Raw genomic sequence first — 7,037 nt, forward strand, 5'->3', positions numbered from 1 at the left:
TTCATGCAGTTCTCTGTTTGCCACTGACATAAACTACACATATTTACATAATCGGTTCAGAACTGAAGGGTTCTGCCTCTTTATCCAAAATGAAATCGCTCATCCTTTTCATCTTGCTTTTCCTAAGGCGATTGTGCATCTTACATGAAATCCAGTGCTGCTTTTTTTAATGTGATTGAAAGGTTGTGATGTTCTTGACAGTCCTGCGAGTTGCTGACTAGACAGTTTTTCTTTTGATATAACTGAAAAGATGGTGGATTTTTGCATTAACATTAGCTTTAGGTTTATATTAATACTATATCTCAGGGTTCAACTGATCAGCAGTTGTCGCTTCCTTTGAAACCATTTTATACACAGCCAAGGAAAGTGAGAGAAATGAATGTTTTTTCACATAGCAGTTAGGACGGCACCATCCTCAGCCTGTGTGCTTTCATCAACTTTCTGGCAATAAATCCCACCGCCGTGCCTCGCCAGAGTGAGAGGCACTCATTCAGACCGGAATATTCCTGAAACGGGCTGTTCGATGTAATAGAAGACGCCTCAAGCTTTTAGTCTGCCTGATTTGTAAAGCGATACGATGAAACTGCTTAGATCGCCAAGAGTATGTTGTAATGCAAAGCATGAATGTGGCAGTACTGGGTCACTTTTCTGGCACCAACCAAACCTCATGCTACACTAAAGGACGAGGGGAATGTGTGACTAGAAAACCAGCCGTTTTTTGATTAAGAAGAGGATGTTAAAGGGATAGTTCTCCCAGAAATGTAAATTTACTCATCATTTTCTCTCTCGCAGGGGATTTTGTAATTTGTGTTTTTTTTTTAAAGTTAAACACAAAGAAGATATTTTGAAAAATGTTAAAAACCTGTAACCATTCAAATCCATAGTAAAAAAACAAATACCATGGATGTCAATGGTTACCGGTTTCAAACCTTTTTCAAAACATCTTTCCTTGTGTTTATTAGAATTACAAACTTAAACAGGTTTGAACACAAAAGAAGATATTTTTAAAAATGTGTCAATGGTTAACGGTTTCAAACCTTTTTCAAAATATCTTTCTTTGTGTTCAACAGAATTACAAACACGAACAAGTTTGAACACAGAAGAAAATAATTTGAAAAAGGTTGGAAACCTGTAACTATTGACTTCCATAGTAGGAATAACACACACCATGGAAGTCAATGGTTACCGGTTTCAAACCTTTTTTAACATATCTTCTTTTGTGTACAACAGAATTAGGTTCAACTCAAACAGGTTTGAACACAAACGAAGACATTTAGAAAAATTTTAAAAACCTGTAAGTTTTGACTTCCATGGTAGGAAAGACAAATATTAAGCAAGTCAATGGTTACCGGTTTCCAACATTTTTCTAAATAATCTGCTTTTGTTTTTAGCAGAATTAGAAATGCAAATGGATTTGAGCGCCAAAGGAAATATTTAAAAAAATGTTAGAAACCTGTAACAATTGACTTCCATAGAATGAAAACCAAATACTATGGAAGTGGTGGTTACCAGTTTCCAACATTTTTCAAAATATCTGCTTTTGTGGTTAACCGTTACACTCAAAAAAAAGATTTTTCTCCTTGTTCAAACTACTTATTTGAAATGAGCTGAAACAATGTAATTGTTCAATTCACGTAAATTAGTTATTTTAAGTAGAACCCTACATTTTTACAGTGTAGAAACTTAAACAAGTAAAGATTTTTTTTTTTTTTAATATTGGAAACCTGTAAACATTGACTTCCATAGTATTTGTTTTTCCTTCTATAGAAGTCAATGGTTACCGGTTTCAAACCTTTTTTAAAACATCACTATTTGTGTTCCACAGAAAAAAAGAAATTCAAACAGTTCTGAACACAAAAGAAGATATTTTGAAAAATGTTGTAAACTTGTAACCATTGACTTCCATAGTATTTGTTTTTTATTTACAGTAATAATAGTGTTTTAGCTTTCTTCAAATGATCTTCTTTAGCATTCTACAGAATAAAGAAACGTTTTTTACCACTTGAGGGTGAGTAAATTTAGGTGAACTATGGCTTTAAAGTGGTTGTTTGAGATGATGTGTGCTGTTGGACGGCATTGTTTGCTGACTGAGATTCTGATGTGATAAATGTGGAAGAACCTGCCCTGCTCTGTTCGGGAATCTCGCTGTTCCTTCCTCTTGTAGCTGACAGCGCTATTTATTTAGTCAAAATGTGTTGATTCATTTTTTATTTTTCTTGATGTCTTGAATGTTCGGCCTTATTTTTTCTGTAAGTGTTTTTAAAGGAGTATTGACTTCCAGCTTGCAGTATCTCTCTCACTACTTTTTGGATGATGAACCAGTGTGTGCTTGAACCGATTTTGTTTTTTAACATTATCCTCATTGTATGCCATTAATAGACAGAACACGTATTTTGCTCTTTGCTCTTCCGGTAGTAAACAAGGATCTGAGATTGGTTAGAGCCACAATCTTGCATTGATTTATTAACAGGACAGAGAATTTAGTTTTTTTATGCTGTGTTTAAATAACAAATAGAAAAAAAAAATACAAATAAATTCTGGTTCTGGTTATTCGCACATCATTAATCCGGGATACAGAGTTCAGTTTCACTATTTAAAATGTAATTTAACTTTTGGTATTTGGGTGTAAGTCTTAACTCTAACTAATTGCCAAAATGTTTAATGGTCTGTGTTCCGGATCAGGGTTTAGCGTCGGTTTGATTCTCGGTTAATTGTCATGCTGTAAGATCAAGTATCCTGTTTTTTGAGCATGTTGAAGAAATCCTGAAGGCATTTGTAAAACTGTGATGTATGTTTGACAAACACACACACACACACACACACACACACACAAGAAATGTTTTTACTTAAATAAAAGCACTTTATTGACTTTATGGCGCTTTGTTAACTATATGGCAGACAAATATGAAGTCAAATAAATAATAAAAACAGCGTAATCTGATCAGTTGTGTTTCAAATTCTCCCTCAACATTTTGAAAATTATTAATAGCTTTTTCTTTTTCATATCACCATGTTACTTCAGTTTTAACATTTGTGATGTTTCATTTAATGACTATTTTTAATTCTCAGTTTGGGGTTTTTTAGACTCACACTACCTGAAGAAGTCTTGTCACCTATACAAGTTTTAGGAACAACAAATAATAACTTGACTTCTAGTTGATCATTTGTTATCAGAAGTGGCTTATATGAAAGGCAAAGGCCTCTAGATTACGCTTATTGTACCAAAATTAAATATGAACATGTCTTGATTTTTAATTGTTTAAATGGGTCAGTAAGGTCTGACTTTGCTTAGACAAAAGTTATGTCACTTAACAGAAATAACATACATCATATAAAGTCATGCTGCAGTGGGAAAATAATTAATGTTGTGTATGACTAATCCATACATCTCTGCAATGACTCAAATAATTTATAAATAAAGTCATTTGGAAAGGCAACGAAAGCGTTCTTGCAGGACTCCCAGAGTTCATCAAGATTATTTGGATTCATCTTCAATGACTCCTCCATCTTACCTCAGACATGCTCAATAATGTTCATGTTTGGTGACTGGGCTGGCCAATCCTGGAGCACCTTGCCCTTCTTTGCTTTCAGGAACTTTGATATGGAGGCTGAAGTATGAGAAGGAGCACTCTCCTGCTGAACAATTTGCCCTCTCCTGTGGTTTGTAATGTAATGGGCAGCACTAATGTCTTGATACGTCAGGCTGTTAAGGTTGCCATCCACTCTGCAGATCTCTCGCACGCCGCCATACTGAATGTAACCCCAAATCATGATGTTTCCTTCACCAAACTTGACTGATTTCTGTGAGAATCTTGGGTCCATGCAGGTTCCAATAGGTCTTTTGCAGTATTTGTGATGATTGGGATGCAGTTCAACAGATGATTCAGTGGAAAAATCTACCTTCTGTCACTTTTCCATACGATCAAGTCAAGTTATTATTATAGTTACGTAATATCTATATATGACAATATGTCCCAGAAAGTCTTTTCAGACATATTTCTACATTGTGAGTTAATTCACAGAAATGCTTTAGATATTAACAGTGAAAACTACATTGCATCAAGTATTACTTCATTAAAATCTAGACTTGCGTTTGTTAGCATTGATTAATGCATTGTTAGCGTAATGTTGTTTTAGCTACAAGAAAGATTTATAAACGCCATGAAAATATATTGCTTACATATCAATGTCACGGCCCTAAGTTGGCTGGTTTTAGCTGGTTGACCAGCCTGTTAGGGTTTTTTTGGCCATTTCCAGGCTGGTTTCCAGCCATTTCCAGCCTAGTCTTAGCTGGTCAGGCTGGAAAATGACCAGCTAAAACCACCTTGATCAGCCTGGTTTAAGCTGGGCATAGCTGGTTCTGGCTGGGCTCCCAGTCTGGCTAGGCTGGTCAAGCTGGTTTTAGCTGGTCATCCTCCAGCCTGACCAGCTAAGACCAGGTTAGAAATAGCTGGAAACAAGCCTGGAAATGGCCGAAACCCCTCTAAAACCAGGCTGGTCAACCAGCTAACCAGCCTAGGCTGGTTTAAGCTGTTTTTTCAGCAGGGCATGGCAGTGGCCTGTGACCATTTCCTGCTTGTTGTCAAACTATTTCATAAGAGGCAATTCAATAATTGCTTAACATTAAAACAGCTGTCATAACATTAATTTATCAATATGTAAACTTTCTTGGATTTTCAGAAGCTGTGGAAATGAAAAATGTAAAACAAGAAATACGTTGGGACAATTGTTATTGTTTACGTCCCTCAAAATGGTTTACTTAGCTAGTGAAGATTATTGTTACCAAGTAAGCCGACAGATGGCACTGTTTGGATGCTTACCGATTTATTTCTGAATGCTTTTTATATAATAACGGTTTCCAAAAACTATTCATTTACTTCCAGTAAAATGTGTGGTTCTGTTTTTCTCTCCCACCGTCTCGGATATTTTATTGTTATAATGTTCTAAAAGGAGAGCATTATCATTCTTACTGTCGGGTTAAAGGAAACGTGAGTAGTTTTTACAGGCACATATCAAACTGTAACAATGACGATTGTTTATTCATAGAAACAAGTTTTTCCCCCATTGAGAACGGATTTAGTGAACGGTTGTCTGGGCATCTGAAGAGCAGTGTGTTGGCAGAGGTAAAACAGTACAGTATGTCAGCTGTGGTTTGAGGCGAATTGCAGTCAATCTGCAGGAATGAAGTCAGATCCTTACATGTGAAAGTGAAGAAAATAAGGGATTTCATGGAGTCAAATTGCATCAGCCATTAAAATGGAATTTCGGATATTTCTGCATTTTCCTCTTTTATCATTTTTAATTAAAGACACATAGTACATGAAAGTTAGAAATCTCTACACTTCACCGGCCACTTTATTAGGTACATCTTGCTAGTTCCAGGTTGGACCACTTTTGCCTTCAGAACTGCCTTAATCCTTCGTGGCATAGATTCAACAAGGTGCTGGAAATATTCCTCAGAGATTTTGGTCCATTTTGACGATGGCATCACGCAGTTGCTGCAGATTTGTCGGCTGCACATCCATGATGCAAATCTCCCATTCCACCATGTCCCAAAGGTGCTTTATTGGATTGAGCCCTGGTCACTGTGGAGGCCATTTGAGTACAGTGAACTAATTGTCATGTTCAAGAACCAGTTTGAGATGATTCGCGCTTTATGACATGGTGCATTTTCCTGCTGGATGTAGCCATCAGAAGATGGGTACACTGTGGTCATAAAGAGATGGACTTGGTCAACAACAATACTCAGGTAGGCTGTGGCGTTTTCACGATGCTCAATTGGTCTTAATGGGCCCAAAGTGTGTCAAGAAATTATCCCCACACCATTACACCACCACCACCAGCCTGAACCGTTGATACAAGGCAAGATGGATCATGCTTTCATGTTTTTGATGCCAAATTCTGACCCTATAATCTAAATTTCGCAGCAGAAATCGAGACTCATCAGACCAGGCAACGTTTTTCCAATCTTCTAATGTCCAATTTTGGTAAGCTTGTGCAAATTGTAGCCTCAGTTTCCTGTTCTTAGCTGATAGGAGTGTTGCTGTAGCCCATCTACCTCAGGGTTGGATGTGTTGTGCATTCAGAGATGCTCTTCTGCATACCTCAGTTGTAGCAAGTGGTAATTTGAGTTATGCTGCCGTCACACTAGAGTTTGAGCTTGCGAAATTCTGTCATATGGTGCTGCGAAAAGGGGCGGGATTAAACAAGATGATTTGACTTTAAAAAAAGCGAGCTGTTGGTCCATGTTTCAAATTTCTGTCCAGAGAGGTCATGTTTTGATCCTCGATTTGTCTCACGCAATCATGATGTGATTTCGCAAGTCAGAGTTTACCAAGATTTAATTTTCCAACGCAGTGAACTGCTAAACCTGCTGCTCGACCTTACGTTTCTGGTCTAACGCATTCTCGTATGGGGAGAAAAGTGCAGTGTGACCGCAGCTTTACTGTTGCCATTCTATCAGCTGAAACCAATCTGGTCATTCTCCTCTGACCTCTGGCATCAACAAGGCATTTGCGCCCACAGAACTGCCGCTCGCTGGATATTTTCTATTTTTCGGAACATTCTCTGTAAACCCTAAAGAAGGGTGTGTGTGAAAAATCCCAGTAGATCAGCAGTTTCTGAAATACTCAGACCAGCCCGTCTGGCCATGCCCTGTTCAAAGTCACTTAAATCACCTTTCTTCCCCATTCTGATGCTCCGTTTGAACTGTAGCAGATCGTCTTGACCATGTCTATATGCCTAAATGCATTGAGTAGCTGCCATGTGATTGGCTGATTAGAAATTTGCGTTAACGAGGACAGGTGTACCTTCTAAAGTGGCCGGTGAGTGTATGTTGGATGATATTTTTTTAAAAAGCCTGTTGCAATTACGGTCAGAAAGCCATGCAGTTTTGTGCAATTGTGTTATTGGTCTATTAAAGATAACAAGCAACATCAACATGTAAAAGATATTAATTTTAATAGTTTTTGTTTAAAAATAAGATTTCATATTTTTTACAATATAACATTAAATAATTATTTAACATATTTACAAAC

At 37.2% G+C, this 7,037-nt stretch overlaps 1 protein-coding gene across 1 annotated transcript in view; it reads left to right on the plus strand.

Annotated features, from left to right (window-relative positions):
* ankrd13a (ankyrin repeat domain 13A) overlaps window positions 1–2,941 on the plus strand; it is a 13,787-nt gene extending 10,846 nt beyond the window's left edge. Inside the window, exon 9 of the mRNA XM_056458940.1 lies at window positions 1–2,941. This exon is cut by the window's left edge and continues 284 nt beyond it. The gene's annotated coding sequence lies outside the window, so the exon portion shown is untranslated.
* Window positions 2,942–7,037: the final 4,096 nt, after the last annotated feature.

Source organism: Danio aesculapii, chromosome 5 (genome assembly GCF_903798145.1).
Source record: "Danio aesculapii chromosome 5, fDanAes4.1, whole genome shotgun sequence".
NCBI classification, from domain to species: domain Eukaryota; kingdom Metazoa; phylum Chordata; class Actinopteri; order Cypriniformes; family Danionidae; genus Danio; species Danio aesculapii.